This window comes from Scyliorhinus torazame, chromosome 23 (genome assembly GCF_047496885.1).
Source record: "Scyliorhinus torazame isolate Kashiwa2021f chromosome 23, sScyTor2.1, whole genome shotgun sequence".
NCBI lineage: Eukaryota > Metazoa > Chordata > Chondrichthyes > Carcharhiniformes > Scyliorhinidae > Scyliorhinus > Scyliorhinus torazame.
This window is the reverse complement of record NC_092729.1, coordinates 18,166,934-18,188,406: the sequence shown is the minus strand read 5'-3', so window position 1 is coordinate 18,188,406 and position 21,473 is coordinate 18,166,934. Positions and strand designations below refer to the sequence as shown.

The following is a 21,473-nucleotide window of genomic DNA, read 5'->3' as shown; positions in this document are numbered from 1 at the left end:
CACTGTCAGAGGGTCAGTACTGAGGGAGTGCCGCACTGTCAGAGGGTCAGTACTAAGGGAGTGCTGTACTGTCAGAGTGTCAGTGCTGAGGGAGTGCTGCACTGTCAGAGTGTCAGTGCTGAGGGAGTGCTGAACTGTCAGAATGTCAGTACTGAGGGAGCGCTGCACAGTCAGAGGGTCCGTACTGAGGGAGTGCTGCACTGTCAGAGGATCAGTACTGAGGGATCGCTGCACTGTCAGAGGGTCCGTACTGAGGGAGTGCTGTCAGGATATGCAGGCACACACACACACATAATGATATACAGACAAGCAGCTAATGGACACAGAAAACAGGACATGACCAATAAGCAGGCAGGACACTCAGGGGTGGGATCTGACTATAAAAGACACGAGGCAATCGCACTCCGCCTCTTTCCACTGAGGAACATCTAGAGAGTCAGTCAAGGGTGTTGTTACAATCTCACACCTCCACCGCATGGCTAAGAGATAGTCTGGTTCAGTCAGACAGAGTAACCACACTTAAGTTAGCAGAGAGTCGAACTCACAGAGAACTGTGCTAACTGTGCTATTAGTTCAATAAACCTGATTGAACTAACATCAAGGTCTGGAGTATCTTTCTTATCTAAACTGCATCCAGTTGCAGCCAGTGTTAGACCAGTGTACCCAACACAACATCATACCAGGAGACTACTAATTTAAGATGGCTTACCTCAGTCCGTTCCGTGACGACCAGCGAATGTATCCCGGCACCATGGAGAAGATTCAGGCTCCTCACCAGCTCAGGGCCTCCGGCAATCTCAGTGCCAACTGGCGGATATTCAAGCAAAAGTTTCTGCTGTACATCGAAGCCTCAGACCTCGCGGGTGGTCTGAGACAAGAAAGATTGCGTTCCTCCTCTCGACAGCGGGTGATCAAGCCATCGAACTCTTCAACTCGTTTAACTTCCCCGAGGGCCAGGCCAAGACAACGTTTCAGACCATCCTGGACAAGTTTGACAGTCATTGTGAAGTGGGCACCAATGAAATCTTTGAGCGCTAAATATATTCAAACAACGTCTTCAAGGTAACGATGAATGTTTCAATGCCTTCTTAACTAGCCTCCACCTGCTAGCGCTGTCCTGCAATTTTGGTGATATTGCTGTCTTAATGAGCAGAGACCAAATTGTGTTTGGAGTTCACTCTGATCCTCTGAGAGAGCCGCTCTTAAAAATCATGCATATGACCCTGCCAGTCGCGATTGAAACATGTACAGTGCATGAGCACGTAAAAAATCGGTGTGCCCAATACAAATCGGCTGATAATGAGAAACTTGCCTCCCACAAGGCAGAGAGTGTGCAGGCCATCTCCCAGATGCAGCGCCTCAGCATTGAAGACAGCGGCCATTTTGCACGCTTTTCCCGGGCCCCACACATGCCTGATCCTAACTGGATGACGAAGCTGCCGACACCCACACTGCGCAGGTGCAGACGTCTGCCGACCGCACTGCGCATGTGCGGCGACGTATACCGCGTCACGACGCCGACATCATGACGTGCCCGAACTGTGCCAACGCCCACTTAAAGGGACACTGTCCTGCAAGAGGCAGGCCATGTTTAAACTGCGGGAAGCCTGGACACTATGCAGCCTTGTGCAGGTCTGCACCACCAGTCAGGCTTCAATCACGCCCATTGACTGTCGACCCCACCACCACCCCTCCGGCAGACGACTAGGATCAGACGCAAGCCACAGAGACTGGACTTATGAACATTTGTTCTGTTTGCTAGGTTCTGTGTTCTCGCATTAGACAGCTGTTTTCACATGTACATATGTTCACATCCACTGCATGTATATATGTTAATCTTGGCCTATTCTTGTAAAGACGCTCACATATGTCATCCAAACATTAAAAAAAGGGGAGATGTCATGATATGCAGGCACACACACACATAATGATATACAGACAAGCAGCTAATGGACACAGAGAACAGGACATGACCAATAAGCTGGCAGGACACTCAGGGGTGGGATCTGACTATAAAAGACACGAGGCAATCGCACTCCGCCTCTTTCCACTGAGGAACATCTAGAGAGTCAGTCAAGGGTGTTGTTACAATCTCACACCTCCACCGCGTGGCTAAGAGCTAGTCTGGTTCAGTCAGACAGAGTAACCACACTTAAGTTAGCAGAGAGTCGAACTCACAGAGAACTGTGCTAACTGTGCTATTAGTTCAATAAACCTGAGTGAACTAATTTCAAGGTCTGGAGTATCTTTCTTATCTAAACTGCATCCAGTTGCAGCCAGTGTTAGACCAGTGTACCTAACACAAAAAGGGAGTGCTGTACTGTCAGTGGGTCAGTACTGAGTGAGCACAGCACTGTCAGAGGGTCAGTACTGAGGGAGTGCTGCACTGTCAGAGGGTCAGTTTGTGGGAGTGCTGCACTGTCAGAGGGTCAGTACTGAGGGAGTGCTGCACTGTCAGAGGGTCAGTACTGAGGGAGTGCTGCACTGTCAGAGGGCCAGTACTGAGGGAGTGCTGCACTGTCAGAGGGCCAGTACTGAGGGAGTGCTGCACTGTCAGAGGGCCGGTACTGAAGGAGTGCTGCGCTGTAAGAGGATCAATACTGAGGGTGTGCTGCGCTGTCAGAGGGTCAGTACTCATCTGCCATGATTCCTGCTTTACAACAGTGTTTACAGTTCAGTAAGCGTTTCATTGGCTGTGAATTTTCTTTTGGGACGTGCTGAGTTGGAATGTGTGCTAGCAAAATGAAAGTCTTTCTTTCTTCAATCCCTGGATTTCCTCGTGCAGGGGAATGTCCTGTCGGTGATTGTGACTATAGTAACATTGTGACTGTAGCAATATTCTCACACTTCTGCATAGTTGCCAAACACTCTGGTCTTGTTGTTGAGTTTGCCACTTACTTCGCAGGGTCTGTTTTTGAGGGCCTGCTTAACTACCCCATTAAGGATTTGCAAATAGGTTTGAAATGCTGTCTGCCACATTTAATTGTATGGCAGAACAGGCTGAATGGCCTCCTTCTGTTCCCATATTGCTCATATCGTGTGCTAATTAAATTAAGGGGATGGTAGAATTGAACATTACTGGACTAGCGATCCAGAGGCCTGGACTAATGTGACAGTGATTCGAACCCCCATGTCGGAGGGTGGGAATTGTAATTCAATTCAGTATTAAATCTGGAACTCCGCCTGATCTCCATTTGACCACAGACCCACAGTAATCTGGTTGACTCTGAAATCTAGCAAGCCACTAGGTTGGACCAAACCACAATGGAAATGTTAGAACTATGGCTGTATCTTCACGACATGGACAGCGCAGTTTAAGAATGTGGCTTACCACTCAAGGGAACATAGAGATCATAGAATCATAGAATTTACAGTGCAGAAGGAGGCCATTCGGCCCATCGAGTCTGCACCAGCTCTTGGAAAGAGCACCCTACCCAAGCCCACACCCCCACCCGACCCACAAAACTCAGTAACCCCACCCAACACTAAGGGCAATTTAGGACACTAAGGGCAATTTAGCTTGGCCAATCCACCTAACCTGCACATCTTTGGACTGTGGGAGGAAACCGGAGCACCCAGAGGAAACCCACGCACACACGTGGAGAACATGCAGACTCCGCACAGACAGTGACCCAAGCCGGGAATCGAACCTGGGACCCTGGAGCTGTGAAGCAATTGTGCTAACCACCATGCTACCGTGCTGCCCCCTGGACAATAAATGGTGACCCTGCCAGCATCGTGAGTAAAACAAAGCAAACTACTGACAAGCAGAAGTTGGAAAATTCCTTGTTTCTTGGGTTGGCCGTTGCTTAGCTTGGATACTCGATAAGGATATGAAGTGGGTCCGTTTCTCGGTCACCCTTCTCCTCACCCTTTGTACAAAGCTGTGCGTTGTTGCTGTGACACCTGTCGTGTTATTCACCCTGGGGTAACACGGACTGCAACAGGATGCAGATAGACTATAAAGCATACACCTAACGTAGGCGTTGGTTCAATACGATTTATTGAACTTCTGTAACAATGCACACAGCTGGCTGTGGGTTGACTCTCTACTACTCTAAGTAAACTAACTCCAACTATCTAAACCAGGCTAGCTCTGATCCACGTGTAGAAAGTGCTAAATGATATATACACGCTGACTGTCACTACAGTTGTCACCAGTGGAAAGAGGCGGAGTGCTGATGCCTCGTGTGTTTTATAGTTGGAAGCCCCCCTCTGGTGTTCTGCCTGGTGATTGGTTGTGTTCTGTCCTGTATGTTGATTGGCTCACCTGGGTGTCTGTCACTGCCTGCTTTTACCTCATGATGTGCATGGGTGCATATTATGACAACACCCTCTTTTTAAAAAATAAATTTAGAGTAACCAATTCATTTTTTCCAATTAAGGGGCAATTTAGCGTGGCCAATCCACCTGACCTGCACATCTTTGGGTTGTGGGGGTGTGACCCACGCAGACACGGGGAGAACGTGCAAACTCCACACGGACAGTGACCCAGAGCCGGGATTCGAACCCGGGACCTCGGCGCCGTGAGGCAGCAGTGCTAACCACTGCGCTGCCGTGCTGCCCTCTCTGCTGTGACACAATCGTGATGATGATCTCAGCCTTACCAGTCCTGGTCCACTTGACTGATGCCTGGTGACTTGACATGCCTCAGTGAATGATAACGCAGGACAAAGAAGGCGTATCCTCAAAGGGAAAAAAAGATCATGACTCGTATTGTCTGGAGGCACCTTCCTCTGGAGTCGAACCCCAATCCCTGAAGTGTGTGACGAGTGGGGGAGGGGAGTTGTTGATGGCATTTTAATCTGGGCCAAGTGACCACTTCCTGTGCCATAAACGATCTACAATTCTCGATATTTTTATGTCACAGAAAATGATCTGAGTCCATGCTGGGTTATCCCAATCTGTAAGCCAACTTTCTTTAAAAAAAAATATATATTTATTAAAGTTTTTTAACACAATTTTTCTCCCTTACAAACAATAACCCCCCCCCCCCCCCCCACCACCCCGCCCGTAACAAAAAAAAAACGGGAAATCGCGCAGAGCAAGATATATACATGGCAAAATGATATATTTACACAGCTATGTACACTGGCCCTCTCCCGTACGTGCCAGTTTCCCCAAGCCTTCATGTTATCTCTTGCTCATCCACCTTCCCAGGCAGTCCCCTCTCTGCCCCCCCTCCTCCCAGGACGTCCCCCCCCCCCCCCTCCTCCCAAGGTTGCTGCTGCTGCTGACCGACCTTCCTCTAACGCTCCGCGAGATAGTCTAGGAACGGTTGCCACCGCCTGCAAAACCCCTGCGCAGACCCTCTCAAAGCGAACTTAATCCTCTCCAACTTTATGAACCCAGCCATATCATTTATCCAGGCCTCCAGGCTGGGGGGCTTCGCCTCCTTCCACATTAGCAAGATCCTTCGCCGGGCTACTAGGGACACAAAGGCCAGAATGCCGGCCTCTTTCGCCTCCTGCACTCCCAGTTCGTCCGCTACTCCAAATATTGCTAGCCCCCAGCTTGGCTTGACCCGGACTTTCACCACCTGAGATATTGCTCCCGCCACTCTTCTCCAGAACTCCTCCAGTGCCGGGCATGACCAAAACATATGGACATGGTTCGCCGGGCTCCCTGAGCACCTTCCACATCTGTCCTCTACCCCAAAGAACCTACTCAACCTCGCCCCCGTCAAGTGCGCTCTGTGGACCACCTTAAATTGTATCAGGCTGAGCCTGGCACACGAGGAGGAGGAATTAACCCTACCTAGGGCATCAGCCCACAGACCTTCCTCGATCTCCTCCCCCAGCTCCTCCTCCCATTTACCCTTCAACTCTTCTACCAGCGCTTCCCCCTCTTCTTTCAACTCCTGGTGTATTTCCGACACCTTGCCCTCCCCGACCCATACACCTGAGATCACCCTATCTTGAACGTCTTGTGCGGGGAGCAAAGGGAATTCCCTCACCTGTCGCCTCACAAAAGCCCTCACCTGCATATCTCTAAAGGCATTTCCCGGGGGTAACTCGAACTTCTCCTCCAGTGCCCCTAGGCTCGCAAACGTCCCGTCGATTAACAGGTCCCCCATTCTTCCAATCCCCGCCCGATGCCAGCTCTGGAACCCCCCGTCCATCTTCCCAGGGACAAACCGGTGGTTACCCCTGATCGGTGACCACACCGATGCTCCCATTGCACCCCAGTGCCGTCTCCACTGGCCCCAGATCCTTAGCGTTGCGGCCACCACAGGGCTCGTGGTATACTTTGTCGGCAAGAGCGGCAGCGGTGCCGTCACCAACGCCCCCAGGCTCGTTCCTTTACAGGACGCCATCTCCATCCTCTTCCATGCCGCCCCCGCTCCCTCCATAACCCACTTGCGGATCATCGCCACATTTGCTGCCCAGTAGTAGCTCCCCAGGATTGGCAGCGCCAACCCTCCTCGGTCCCTACTGCGTTCTAGGAACCCTCTCCTTACTCTCGGGGTCTTATTCGCCCACACAAACCCCATAATACTCCTGCCTACTCTCTGAAAAAAGGCCTTAGTGATCACGATGGGAAGGCACTGAAACACAAACAGAAACCTCGGAAGGACCACCATTTTGACCGACTGCACTCTACCCGCCAGCGAGAGTGGTAACATGTCCCATCTTTTGGAATCCTCCTCCGTTTGCTCCACCAACCTCGTCAGATTCAGTTTATGTAGGGTCCCCCAACTCCTGGCTATCTGGATCCCCAGATACCGAAAGCTCCCCTCCGCCCTCCTCAGCGGTAGATCCCCTATCCCTCTTTCTTGGTCCCCCGCCTGTAATACAAAGAGCTCACTCTTCCCTACATTGAGCTTATAGCCCGAAAACTCCCCAAACTCCCTTAGAGTCTGCATGATCTCCACCATCCCCTCCATTGGATCCACCACGTACAGCAACAGGTCATCCGCATATAGTGACACCCGATGCTCTTCTCCCCCTCGGACCACCCCCTTCCATTTATTAGACTCCCTCAATGACATGGCCAATGGTTCGATTGTCAATGCGAACAACAGGGGGGACAGGGGGCACCCCTGCCTCGTCCCTTGGTACAGTCGAAAGTACTCCGACCTCCGCCGGTTCGTCACTACACTTGCCATCGGGGCTCTGTAAAGGAGCTTAACCCAATTGATAAACCCTACCCCGAACCCAAACCTGCGCAGCACCTCCCAGAGGTACTCCCACTCTACTCGGTCAAAGGCCTTCTCCGCGTCCATAGCTGCCACTATCTCCGTCTCTTCCTCCTCCGATGGCATCATTATCACGTTTAAGAGCCGCCGCACATTGGTGTTTAGTTGCCTGCCCTTTACAAATCCCGTCTGGTCCTCGTGGATTACCCCCGGGACACAGTCCTCGATCCTCGTGGCCAGCACTTTTGCCAGCAACTTTGCATCCACATTGAGGAGCGAGATCGGCCTGTACGATCCACATTGCAGTGGGTCCTTGTCCCGCTTTAGGATCAACAAAATTGTCACTTCCGACATTGTCGGGGGCAGGGTCCCCTCCTCTCTTGCCTCATTAAAGGTCCTCACCAGTAGCGGGGCCAACAGGTCTGCGTACTTCCTGTAGAACTCCACCGGGAATCGGTCCGGTCCCGGGGCCTTCCCCGCCTGCATGCTCCCCAAACCCTTGCTCAGCTCCTCCAACCCGATTGTGCCCCCAAACCAGCCACCTCTTGCTCCTCCACCCTCGGGAATCTCAGCTGATCTAGGAATCGTCTCATCCCCTCTTCCACCGCTGGGGGCTGGGATCTGTACAGCTCTTCATAAAAGGCCTTGAATACCTCGTTTATTTTCGTCGCACTCCGAACCGTGGCTCCCCTTCCATCTTTGACTCCCCCTATTTCCCTCGCTGCCATCCTCTTACGGAGCTGGTGTGCCAGCATCCGACTAGCCTTTTCCCCATACTCGTAGGTCGCCCCCTGCGCTTTCCTCCACTGTGCCTCCGCCTTCCCTGTGGTCAACAGGTCAAACTCCGTCTGGAGCCGTCGTCTTTCCCCAAGTAATCTTTCCTCCGGGGCCTCTGCGTATCTCCTGTCCACTCTCAAAATCTCCCCCACTAACCTCTCCCTTTCCATGCCCTCTGACTTCTCCCTATGAGCCCTAATGGAAATGAGCTCACCCCTGATCACCGCCTTCAACGCCTCCCATACCACTCCCATCCGCACCTCCCCGTTGTCGATGGCCTCCAAGTACCTTTCGATACACCCCCTCACCTTCCCACACACCACCTCCTCCGCCAGCAGTCCCACATCCAGCCGCCACAACGGGCGTTGGTCCCTCTCCTCTCCCAGCTCCAGTTCCACCCAGTGTGGGGCATGGTCCGAAACGGCTATAGCCGAATACTCCATCCCCTCCACCCTCGGGATGAGCACCCTACCCAGAACAAAGAAATCTATCCGGGAGTAGGCTTTGTGTACATGGGAGAAGAAAGAAAATTCCCTGGCCTGCGGCCTTGCAAACCGCCATGGGTCCACTCCCCCCATCTGATCCATAAACCCCCTAAGTACCTTGGCCACCGCCGGCCTCTTTCCAGTCCTTGATTTGGAGCGGTCTAGTGCTGGATCCAACACTGTATTGAAGTCCCCTCCCATTATCAGGCCTCCTATCTCCAGGTCCGGAATGCGCCCCAACATGCGCTTCATGAATCCTGCATCATCCCAGTTCGGGGCATATACGTTTACCAACACCACCCACATCCCTTGCAGCCTACCGCACACCATTACATATCGCCCTCCATTGTCCGCTACAATAGTCTTGGCCTCAAATGACACATGCTTTCCCACCAATATTGCCACCCCTCTATTCTTCGCGTCCAGTCCCGAGTGGAATACCTGTCCTACCTACCCCTTTCTTATCCTGACCTGGTCCGACACCTTCAGGTGTGTCTCTTGGAGCATGGCCACGTCCGCCTTCAGTCCCTTTAAGTGCGCGAACACTTGAGCCCTCTTCACCGGCCCATTCAGGCCCCTCACATTCCACGTTATCAGCCAGATTGGAGGGGCTCTCACCCCCCCCCCCCCCCACGCCCCGCCGACTAGCCATCTTCTTTTCTGGGCCAGTCCCGTGTCCACGCCTCCCTCACCCTCCAGTTCCCCAGAGGGGGAATCCCCGTCCCGACCACCTCTTCTGTGTCCCATTCCCTTTTGGCCAGTGCCGCAGCAACCCTTTCCCCCCCCCATCACCCCCCCTCCCCTCCCCCCCCGCTAGACCCCTGTCTAGCTTTTTCGCCCCCCCCCCCATGTCACTCCCGTAAGTCAGCTGACGCCTGCTGACCCCGGATGTAAGCCAACTTTCTCAAAGGAACCTCACTAACACTTTTCAATGTCTCACTTTTGTTGTCCATTTTTTTTAGCTGTCCAAACAGGAATCCCTGCAATGGAAGATTGCAGGCCTGCAGAAGGAAAACACTAACCTGGAAGGTCAGTACAACAACAAATTGCATTTGCATTGCAGCTTTAATGTACAGTAAGAAGTCTTACAGCACCAGGTTAAAGTCCAACAGGTGTGTTTGGAATCATTAGCTTTCGGAAGGATGAAGAAGCAGCTCTCCGAAAGCTAGTGATTCAAAACAAACCTGTTGGACTTTAACCTGCTGTTGTAAGACTTCTTACTGGGCCCACCCCAGTCCAACGCCGGCATCTCCACATCATAGCTTTAATGTAATAGCTGATCCCAACTGATGCTTCACAAGAGCGTGCTTAGACAAAATTTAATACAAACCCACTTCAGGAAATATTTGTTAAAAGAAGTAGGCTTTGGGCAGCACGGTGGCGCAGTGGTTAGCACTGCTGCCTCACGGCACCGAGGTCCCAGGTTCGATCCCGGCTCTGGGTCACTGTCCGTGTGGAGTTTGCACATTCTCCCCGTGTTTGCGTGGGTTTCGCCCCCACAACCCAAAGATGTGCAGGGTAGGTGGATTGGCCGCACTAAATTGCCCCTTAATTGGAAAAAATGAATTGGGTACTCTAAATTTATTTCTAAAAAGACAAAAAAAGAAGTAGGCTTTAAGAAGAGTTTAAAAGCGAGGGGGCGGAAGGTTTAGGGCCCAGACAGCTGAAGGCATGGTGCCAGTGGCGGAGCGATTAAAATCAGGCTGAAGAGGTCAGAACAAGTCGAAAACAGAGACCTCAGAGGGTATGGGATTGGTGGAGGTTACAGGGAGGGGGAGTAGTGTGGGACACGCGGAGGTTACAGAGAGTGGGGGGGGGGGGGGGGGGCGGGACTGGTGGCAGTTATAAAGTGAGGGAGGTGAAGGTGGATGGAATTGACAGATGTTACAGAGAGGGAGGGGAGGGGAAGTGTGGGACTGGTGGAGGTTACAGGGAGGGGGAGGAGTGTGAGACTGGTGGGTTTGAGGCAGTTTACAGAGTGTGATGTGGGGGTGTTGGGTGTGGTAAAATAATGGCGGGCCACATGGGTCATTTTCCCGCTGGCGGGGAAGTTTCTCAATGATAGGCTGTAAAGGGATTGTTTTCTCACTCCCATCGATTTAGGAAGCAGATTTGCATAATTAAAGAGCATTTCAGGGCCATTTCATGGGACTGCCATTACCTCCTGGTGATGGTGGGGTGACCCTGACCACCCCCCCCCCCCTCATGGAGGCAGTCTCCCTGAAGCAGCTATGGGGTGCGGGGATGATGGAAACCAGAGGATGCACTCCCCCAGACTGGAGGCCAGGAAAGGCAGCCCTTGCCGCCCAGTAATTCTACTGGAGAGATCCCCCCCACCCCATCTTCTGGAGTCTACCATCCTTGGACCCCCTAACGTTGAGTATTCGCTTATCTGTCTGAGGCTGCCTCCATTTTGAGGGGCTCCTGGGGTTACCCACCTTGCTCAGCTGCGCCGAACTCTGGGTGGGGGCTGGCTTCAGAGCTGCCAGCCCTTTGATTGGGCCAGGCACATGGAGATCCCATCACTGTGCGGCGAGCCTGCAGGCAGCCAATAAGGACGCCGCTTGCAGTAACATTTCTGAGGCGGCCCTGCTGGTCAGAAACCCAGCGCCCACATTTCAGCCAGACATCGGGGGTCCCAACACCATTCAGTAGAGGGGAGGGGAGGAGCAAAAACAATACAAGGGAGCAATTGTGTTTTGAATTCAGGGTCAAACACGCAATGAAAACAGAGTTTATTGTCAGGTGTACCGAGGTACAGTGAAAAGTATTGTTCTGCGTACAGTCCAGACAGATCGTTCCATACATGAAAAACGTAGGACACACGAAAAATACAAAATGCAAATACATCGACATAGACATCGGGTGAAGCACACACAGTGTAATTCTAGTCAGTAGAGAACATGCGTGGAGAGATCAGTTCAGTCCATAAGAGGGTCATTCAGGAGTGTAGTAACAGCGGGGAAGAAGCTGTTTGTGAATCTGATCTCAGACTTTTGCATTTCCTGCCCAATGGAAGAGATTGGAAGAGGGAATAACCCTCTTTGGGAGGGGTCTTTGATTACGCTGCCCGCTTTATCAAGGCAGCGGGAGGTGTAGACACAGTCAATGGATGGGAGATATGTTCGCATGATGGACTGGGCGGTGTTCACAACTCTCCATAGCTTCTTACGGTCTTGGGCCGCTGGATTAGTTGCTGGACGAGTAATCTAGAGACCCATGATAATGATCTGGGGACCCGGGTTCGAATCCCACCACAGCAGGATGGAATTTAAACTCAATACAATATCTGGAATTAAAAGTGTAATAATGACCATGAAACCATTGTCAATTGTCGTAGAAACCCATCTGGTACACTGATGTCCTTTGGGGAGGAAATCTGCCATCCTTACCTGGTCTGGCCTACATTTGACTCCAGACCCACAGCAATGTGCTTGACTTTTAAATGCCCTCTGAAATTGCCTAGCAAGCCACTCAATTGTATTCAGCCACTACGAAAACAGAAAAAAGGAATGAAACTGGACAGACCCCCCCGGCATTGAACCAGCCACCAGAACCAGGCAAACGCAGCCCTGCCAATCCTGAAAAGTCCTCCTTACTAACGTCTGGGTAGCAGGAGGTGCAGACAGAGTTAATGGATGGGAGATATGTTCGCATTATGGACTGGGTGGTTGGGAGAGCTGTCTCACAGACTCATCAAGCAACAGCCTAACAGTCATACTCACAGAATCGTACCTTACAAACAATGTCCCAGACACCACTATTACCATTCCTGGGTATGTCCTGTCTCACTGGCAGGACAGACCCAGCAGAGGTTACGGCACAGTGATATACAGCCGGGAGTGAGTTGTCCTGGGAGTCCTCAACATCAACTCTGCACCCCATGAAGTCGCATGGCTTCAGGTTGAACATGGGCAAGGACACCTCCTGCTGATTACCACATAGCGGCCACCATCACCTGACGAATCAGTACTCCTCCATGTTGAACACCACTTGGAGGAAGCATTGAGGATGGCAAGGGCGAGAATATGCACTGGGTGGGGGATTTCAATGTCCATCACCAAGAGTGGCTCGGTAGTACCACCATAGACCTAGCTGGCCGGGTCCTAAAGGAGATAGCTGCTAGACTGGGATGGGCAGCAGGTGGGGAGGGAACCAACAAGAGGGAGAAACATACTTGACCTCATCCTCATCAATCTGCCTGCTGCAGATGCATCTGTCCATGACAGTATCAGTGGAAGTGACCACCGCACAGTCCTTGTGGAGACAAAGTCCCAACTCCCCATTGAGGATACCCTCCATCATGCTGCGTGGCACTGCCACAGTGCTAAATGGGATAGACTTCGAACAGATCTAGCAACTCAAGACTGGGCATCCAGGAGGCGCTGTGGGCCACCAGCAACACAATTGTAATCAACCACAATCTGCAATCTCAATGCCCGGCATATTCCCCACTCTACTATTACCACCAAGCCAGGGGTTCAACACTGGTTCAATGAAGAGTGCAGGAGAGCATGCCCGAAGCAACATCAGGCATACTGAAAAAGGAGTGTCAGCCTGGTGAAGCTACAACACAGGACTATCTCTGTGCCAAACAGCATAAGCAACAAGTAATAGACAGAGCTAAGCGATTCCAAAACAAACACAAGAATTCGGTGTTACTTTAAAACTATGTACCTAAAAGTTGTGTTGGACAAAATGATTAAATGAATTTGCAGAATATGTGTTTTTAATCCTTAATTTAAAACTGGGGCTTAATATTTACGCTATCAGCTTAAACAGCTATCGTTTACCTATATTAGGTGTATTAGACATACCTGGCATCTACACACATCCAGCCATGAATGATGGTGGACAATTAAACAACTCACTGGAGGAGGAGGCTCCACAAATATCCCCATCCTCAATGATGGAGGAGCCCAGCACATCTGTGCAAAAGACAAGTCTGAGCGTTTGCAACAATCTTCAGCCAGAAGAGCCGAGTGAATGACCCATCTCGATCTCTCCCGGAGGTCCCCAACATCAGATATGTCAGTCTTCAGCCAATACGATTCACTCCACGTGATATCAAGAAACAGCTGAAGGCACTGGATACTGTAAAGGCTATGGACCCTGACAGTATGCTGTCAATGGTACTGAAGACATGTGCTCCAGAACTTGCCGCACCCCTATCCAAGCTGGTATAGTACAGCTGCAACACTGGCATCTACCCGGCCATGTGGAAAACTGCCCAGGTGTCCTATATATAAGAAACAGGAAAATTCCAACCAAGCCAAGTACCGCTCTATCAGTCTGTCTCCAGTGATGAAAGGAGTCATTAACACAGCTATAGAGTAGCACTTACTCATCAATAATCTGCTCATGAAAGCTCAGTTTGGGTTCTGCTAGGGTCACTCAGCTCCTGACCGCATTACAGCCTTGATTGAAACATGGATTACAGAGCTGAATGCCAGAGGTAAAGTGAGAGTGACTGCCCTTGACATCAAGGCAGCATTTGACCGAGTGCGGCATCAAGGAGCCCTAGCTAAACTGGGACCAATGGGAATCAGGGGGAAACTCTCCGCTGGTTGGAGTCATACCTGGCACAAAGGAAGATGGTTCTGGTGGTTGAAGTTCAATCATCTCAGCTGCGGTGTTCCTCAGGGTAGTGTCCTCGGCATAACCATCTTCAGCTGCTTCATCAATGACCTCCCTTCCATCATAAGGTCAGAAGTGGGGATATTTGCTGATTACTGCACCATCCAGGACAAAGCAGCCCGCTTGATTGCTCCCCCTTCCACAAACATTCAAACCCTCCTCTACCGACGAACAGTGGCAGCCGTGTGTACCATCTACAAGATGCACTACTGATTTGCTGAGTTCAGCACCATTCATAACTCCTCAGATAATGAAGCAGTCCATGTCCAAATGCAGTAAGACCCAGACAATATCCAGGCTTGAGCTGACAAGTGGCAAATTACATTTGCATCACAGAAGTGTCAGGCAATGACCATCTCCTATAAGAGAGGATCTAACCACCGCCCCATGACATTCAATGGCATTACCATCGCTGAATCCCCCACAATCCACATCCTGGGGGTTACCATTGATCAGAAACTGAACTGGACTAGCCATATTAATACTGTGGCTACCAGGGCAGGTCAAAGGCTAGGAATTCTGCGCTAAGTAACCCACCTCCTGAACCACCCCCCTCCCACCCCAAAGCCTGTCCACCATCTACAAGGCACAAGTCAGGAGTGTAATGGAAGACTCTCCACTTGCCTGGATGAGTGCAGCTCCAACAACACTCAAGAAGTTTGACACCATCCAGGACAAAGCAGCCCGCTTGATTGCTCCCCCTTCCACAAACATTCAAACCCTCCACTACCAACGAACAGTTGCAGCCGTGTGTACCATCTACAAGGTGCGCTACAGGAACTCACCAAGGTTCTTTGTTCTTTGTTCCTGAGACAACACCTTCCAAACCCACAACCACTGCTATCTAGAAGGACAAGAGCAGCAGATACCTGGGGACCCCATTACCTGGAGATTCCCCTCCATGTCACTCACCATCCTGACTTGGAAATATATCGCTGTTCCTTCACTGTCGCTGGGTCAAAATCATGGAACTGCCTATCTCACAGCACAGTGGGTGTGCCTACAACTCAGGGACTGCAGCGGTTCAATAAAGCAATTCACCACCACCTTCTGAAGGGCAACTAGGGATGGACAATAAATACTGGCCTAACCAGCGACGCCAACATCCCAGTTTTAAAAATGGGACTGACACTTACCATTTCAATTTCTCTTTTGCTAGATGATCTGCAGAAGAAACAGAGAGAGGTTGATCAGTTGGTTGATCGTAACTCATGGCTGAATTCACAACAGTAAGAGTGGGTCTTTTTATACACAATTTTATAAATGCCAAAGGCTCAGAGACGTGCAGATTTGGAAAAAATATTTGAAAAAGCAAATCGGACAGGTCACTGGGGATAAAGTAAGAGGATTGGGGAAGGAGGGGCTCTCCCTCAGAACCCAAGCACAAACACGATGGGCTGAATGGCCACCTTCTGTGCTCTATCACTCTGCTGGAAGATAAGATACAAAGAAAGAAACATTTGTATTAATATCGGTCCTCAGGACTTCCCAAAGTGCTTTAAAGCCAATGACATCTTTTTGAAGCGCATTCACTGTCATAATGTACGCACAGCAAGATCCCACCGAGAGCATTGTGATAATGGTCATGTGATCTGTTTTCCTGATGTCAGTCAAAGGATAAAGTTTTAAAAGAAATTTAGAGTCCCCAATTCATTTTTTTTCCAATTAAGGGACAATTTAGCGTGGCCGATCCACCTAGTCTGCACATCTTTGGGTTTTGGGGGCGAAACCCACACAAACACGGGAAGAATGTGCAAACTCCACACGGACAGTGACCCAGAGCCGGGATCGAACCTGGGGCCTCGGCGCTGTGAGTCGGCAATGTTAACCACTGCCACCCGTGCTGCCCTCGGTCAAAGGATAAATATCAGTCAAGGAGATGGAAAACCCCTCCTCCTTTCTTCAAAATTATGCCATGGGATCCGGACTGAGGGAGCATACGGTGCCTCGGATTAACATCGCATCCGAAAGGTTGCTGCTCCAACAGGGCGGCTCTCCCTCTGTACTGCACCTGGAGTATTAGCCTGGATCATGGGCAGGATTAGGGGTGGCACAGTGGCTAACACTGCTGCCTCACAGCGTTAGGGACCCGGATTCAATTCCGGCCTTAGGTGACTGTGTGGAGTTTGCACGTTCTTCCCGTGTAAACGTGGGTTTCCTCCGACTGCTCCGGTTTCCTGCCACAGTCCAAAGATGTGCAGGTTAGGTGAATTGGCCATGTTAAATTACCCATTAGTGTCCAAGGGTTAGGTGGGGTTACGGGGATAGGGAGTGGGAGTGGACTCTTTCAGAGGGTTGGTGCTAACTCGATGGGTCGAATGGCCTCCTTCTGCACTGCAGGTATCACATGAGTCTATGTGCTCAAGTTCTGGAGTGGGGCTAAACTCTTTCTGACCCAGAAGTGAGCTTGTTACACACAGGAATCTGAAGAAATGATTGGCGAGCCTCAGAATCAGGCTTACATAGTGAGGAGGGGTGAATATTCTGGAGATTCTTTTCATTCCCGTTGGCCAAGAGGGTCCGGTTCAGCAGAGCTCCTTCTGCAGCAAGATAAAAATGAGGATAAAATTCACGATCAGGTGGACAGTACATGGGCTATCAGTGGATTGGGTTGATGGACTAATGCCATCTTCGTTTCTGTGCTTCACATTCCTATCATTCTTAATATTGGAATTAATTCCGATTTTATCTTAATTCCCTTACAGGTACGATTGTGGTCATAAACCCTGTCCCAAACAAGAAGATTACACCTGGTTCATCATTTTGATCTGTATTTTCTGCTTTTGCTTGGGGTTGTGCATATGCTATACGTGCAGTTAATTGTAAGTTGAGTCAAAGAAGAAGTAGCGACGGATTAATACCCAATAATGTAGTGGTATTGTCACTGGATTAGTAATCCAGAGACCCAGAGTAATGCTCTGGGAACCTCATTCGAAACTCACCACGGCAGATGTTGAAACTTGAATTCAATTTAAAAATCTCGAATTGAGAGTCTAATGATGGCCATGAAACCATTGTCAACTGCAACTGTAAAAACCCATCTGGTTCACCAATGCCCTTTAGGTAAGGCCGTCCTTACCTGGTCTGGCCCACATGTGACTCTAGATCCACAGCAATGTGGTTGACTCGTAACTGCCCTTCAGTTCAAGACCAATTAGGGAGGCCAGCAAATGGGCACATCCCATGAACAAATAAAGAAAGGAATGGGGTTAGGGGAGGGGTTGTAATATAAGGGTCTGGCATATATGTGATTAATGTGGGACTGAGTACAGTACCACCCAAGGCACATGACGCAGACCCAGGATCAGTATTGGTGTCGAGTGGAGACAGGAATGGATCTAAGCAGGGGCAGCGCGGTGGCGCAGTGGATAGCACTGCGGCCTGACGGCGACGAGGTCCCAGGTTCGCTCCCGCTCTGGGTCACTGTCCGTGTGGAGTTTGCTCATTCTCCCCGCGTTGGCGTGGGTTTCGCCCCTACAACCCAAAAACGTGCAAGCTAGGTGGATTGGCCACACTAAATTGCCCCTTAATTGGAAAAAATGAATTGGGTACTCTAAATTAAAAAAAAAAAGGAATGGACCTAAGCATGGAGGTAGCTCACAGTCTTTATAGTACATGTGTACATAGATCTAGTAGTTAATAATGACATCCAGTTAACCTACTTCTTTAGTGAGAGTGAATAACTGAGGGAGATGGTGCTGGGAAAATTGTTGGGATTGAAGGCGGATAAATCCCCAGGGCCGGATAATCTACATCCCAGAGTGCTTAAGGAAGTGGCTCTGGAAATAGTGGATGCATTGGTGGTCATCTTCCAGGATTCTGGAACAGTCTCTGCAGATTGGAGGGTAGCTAATGTTACTCCAATATTCAAAAAGGGAGGTAGAGAGAAAGCTGGGAATTATAGACCAGTACGCCTAACATTGGTAGTGGGGAAAATTCTTGAATCTATTATCAAAGACTTTATAGTGGAACATTTAGAAAGCAGTGGCAGGATCAGTCAGTGTCAGCATGGATTTATGAAGGGGAAATCATGCTTGACAAATCTATTGGAATTCTTTGAAGATGTAACCAGTACAGTTGACAAGGGGGAACCAGTTGATGTGGTATATTTGGACTTTCAGTTTGACTCAGTCCCACAGAAGAGATTACTGTGCAAGATTAAAGCGCATTGGATTGGGAGAAGTGTATTGAGGTGGATAGAAAACTGGCTGCCAGAGAGGAAACAAAGAGTAGGAATTAATGGGTCCTTTTCAAATTGGCAGGCAGTAACTAGTGGAGTACCACAGGGATCGGTGCTGGGATCCCAATTATTCACAATATATGGTAATGATTTGGATGAGGGCACAAAATGTAATGGCTCAAAGTTTGCAGATGATACCAAGCTGGGTGGGAGGGTGAACTGTGACAAGATGCAGAGATCCTACAGCATGATATGGACAGGATGGGCGAGTGGGCAAATCAATGGCAGATGCAGCATAATTTTGATAAGTGTGAGGTTATTCATTTTGGAAGCAAAAACAGGAAGGCAGATTACTACCTGAATGGTTGTAAATTTGGAGAGGGGAGTGTGCAGCGGGACCTTGGTGGCCTTGTGCACCAGTTGCTGAAGGTAAGCTTGCAGGTGTAGCAGGTGGTAAAGAAGGCTAATAGCGGGCAGCACGGTGGTGCAGTGGTTAGCACTGCTGCCTTGCGCTGCTGAGGTCCCAGGTTTGATCCCGGCCCTGGGTCACTGTCCATCACCACAACCCAAAGATGTGCAGGGTAAGTGGATTGGTAAGTGGATTGGCCAGGCTAAATTGCCCCTTAATTGGGTGCTCTAAATTTATTTTTTAAAAGATGGGGCGAGGGCAGCAGAAGGGGTTTGGTGGGTTGAACTTGGGGAAAGGTAATAACATGTTTGAAAACTTTTCCTTGTGCAGGGTTCTTCCAAAGACCTGAGATGAAGTGCGGTCCTCAATGTGCAGAGATGAAACAAGCTCCCCTGTGCAAAGTGGCTAATGGTGATCAGAGGAAGGAACATTGGGCGCAATTCTCCGAATAAATCTCTAGGTGTGGTCTCCAGCGGGAAACGAGATGTGATTCCCGTTTGGTAGTTCGGCACAATCCAGATCACAATCCACCCGCACTGAAGCTTTTCTGGAGGTCGGGGTGGTATCTCACCAAAGCCCAGATTCTCATTTCATTGCAACTTGTCACTCCTAACTGTGTCGCTCGTGTCTTCATATTAACCAACTGAAGGCTTCCTCTGGAAGAAGTGTGGTTGGGTTTGCTGGACACTAAGACCTGTCGCCGAGTGTGGTTTCCAACCCACCTATTAAAGTAACAGTACTAAACAATTAGCCTGGCTTAGAGTTAATGTGGACACATCTGAGGCACAGAAAGTGAAAAGGCTGGCCAGGACATCAGTCTTACTCCAAATCTGCCACCCTTTTCATCTCCATCTGCATTCTGTGAAACTTGTCAATGAACCAATGAATCTTCCAGTCCTCAAAACGGTGACGTTTCCTCACTTTCAGCCGTCTGGCCATCTGCTAGTTCCGCAGAGATTGAAAACTCCAGATTCACTCTCGCCTCAATATCTTCTTTTCTCCTACTCCTGAACCCTGAACCTTAACCCGTCATGTCCCAACAAAAGTATGGATTAATCATAGAATTTACAGTGCAGAAGGAGGCCATTTGGCCCATCGAGTCTGCACCGGCTCTTGGAAAGAGCGCCCCACTTAAGCCCACGCCTCCACCCTATCCCCGTAACTCCACCCAATCTTTTTTGGACACTAAGGGCAATTTATCATGGCCTGTCTACCTGCACACCTTTGGACTGTGGGAGGAAACCGGAGCACCCGGAGGAAACGGCACAGACACAGGGAGAACGTGCAGACTCCCTACAGACAGTGACCCAAGCCGGGAATCGAACCTGGGACCCTGGAGCTGTGAAGCAACTGTGCTAACCACTGTGCTACCGCGCCGCCCAAATGACACAGTGCAACTTATTGGTCAAAGCTTGCTGTAATGGCACGCGGGGGAATGACTGAGCTCACTTGTCTTTCGCTGTGAAGATTGGTGACCTGGATTAACAGCGAGTGTTTCAATTTGTAAATTTACATAAAGCTCCATTTCCTTCTCTCACAATTAAAGTGACAAGCAATGCCTCGTGGCGTAATTTTTCTTTTGCAAATAGGAGTCGAATAAGAGAACCAGAAAACTTCTTAGAAAAGGATTGTATTGAGTTTTGTTTCTGTAACAGCTTATATTGGATTTCCTCGTAAATTGGGTGCTGTTGTTATTCATTCCTCTCTGATGCAATATCAGATAGGACCAGGACAAGCTCACTCAGCCCATCAAGCCTGTTGCATATATTAACCGAGTGACCACATAGATTTCAGATAATTGATTAAAAAAAACAAAGGGGAAGATGAGACGAGTACTTGTTGTACAGCAAGTTGTGATCTGGATGGTGCTGCGTAAAAAGAAGCAAATTCAATAATAACTTTCAAAAGGGAATTGGATATACTTTTAAAAGGCAACACTGCGGAGATGCGGGAAAGAGCCGGGGTGGGATTAATTGCACGGGCATTGAAGGGCTGAATGGCCTCTTTTTGGACTGAATGTTTCTATGATCATTTATACGACTCTGCAGACTTTCTCACATAAAATGTCAATGGGCCAATCATTGTTTTTTATATCTGTATTTTGTTTACTAAAACGGTTCTGTCCAGATTTGCAATAAAGTAAAACAATGTTTTTTAAAACTTGTATCGCGGGATAGATATCTCCTGCTTTCACTTAACTCCACGTTAAACCGCAATCATCCTGCAAACCACAGTGATTGGAACAAAGGGCATAATGAGGACACAAGGGGCTGGCTCCACACAGGATAATAGTCCAGCTCATTTATGCCAGCAAGTGATGGAAACTTGGCAGTCCATAACTCGGAGATCAATCCTTTTCCATGCTTGAGTTTCTGATTTAAACCATTAGTTGAGTGTGGGAGGGAATGAACCCTCATATAGATCATTGGGAATTCTTGTTTAGTTTCCAATCTTAACTCGCTCCGATCTATCGGTTATTCGATATCTAACCCTTTTGACTATCCCCTGATGAAATTGCATCCTGCAACTCCTTTAACAGAACGCAGTGCTGAATCCTCACTGACGTTATTGGTGAAATTGCCTTGCCTTCACGGAATAGGCCTAGCAATAGCTTGTGATGGGTGATGATAGAAAATATGGCAGCCATACACGTATTGACGGAATTCGTTTTCAGTCTGTGCATATTTCCTTTTGGCCGCAGCCAGCGACCGAGAGGCAAAACGATCGGACAGTCCCGGCCGTCACACATCCGATGGGACAGAACTGCCCCAATGCCACACAATGAAGCATCGCAGGTGGTATACAACAGATTCGAATGGGCAAAATGTGCAAACATCCCTGAAGAGG

General features: G+C 49.6%; 2 long non-coding RNA genes across 3 annotated transcripts; one reads left to right on the top strand and one right to left on the bottom strand.

Annotated features, from left to right (window-relative positions):
• Positions 1-11,118: 11,118 nt before the first annotated feature.
• On the bottom strand, positions 11,119-16,585 carry LOC140399711 (uncharacterized). Of its 2 annotated transcripts, XR_011937805.1 has the most exons (4): positions 16,500-16,585; positions 15,174-15,201; positions 11,793-11,891; positions 11,119-11,689 (listed from the first exon to the last, which is right to left on the bottom strand). It is a non-coding gene; the product is annotated as an uncharacterized lncRNA (long non-coding RNA). The 2 variants fall into 2 exon arrangements; XR_011937804.1 differs by lacking the exon at positions 11,793-11,891.
• Positions 15,206-19,540, top strand: LOC140399710 (uncharacterized). Its single transcript, XR_011937803.1, has 3 exons — positions 15,206-15,266; positions 16,743-16,859; positions 18,957-19,540. It is a non-coding gene; the product is annotated as an uncharacterized lncRNA (long non-coding RNA).
• Positions 19,541-21,473: the final 1,933 nt, after the last annotated feature.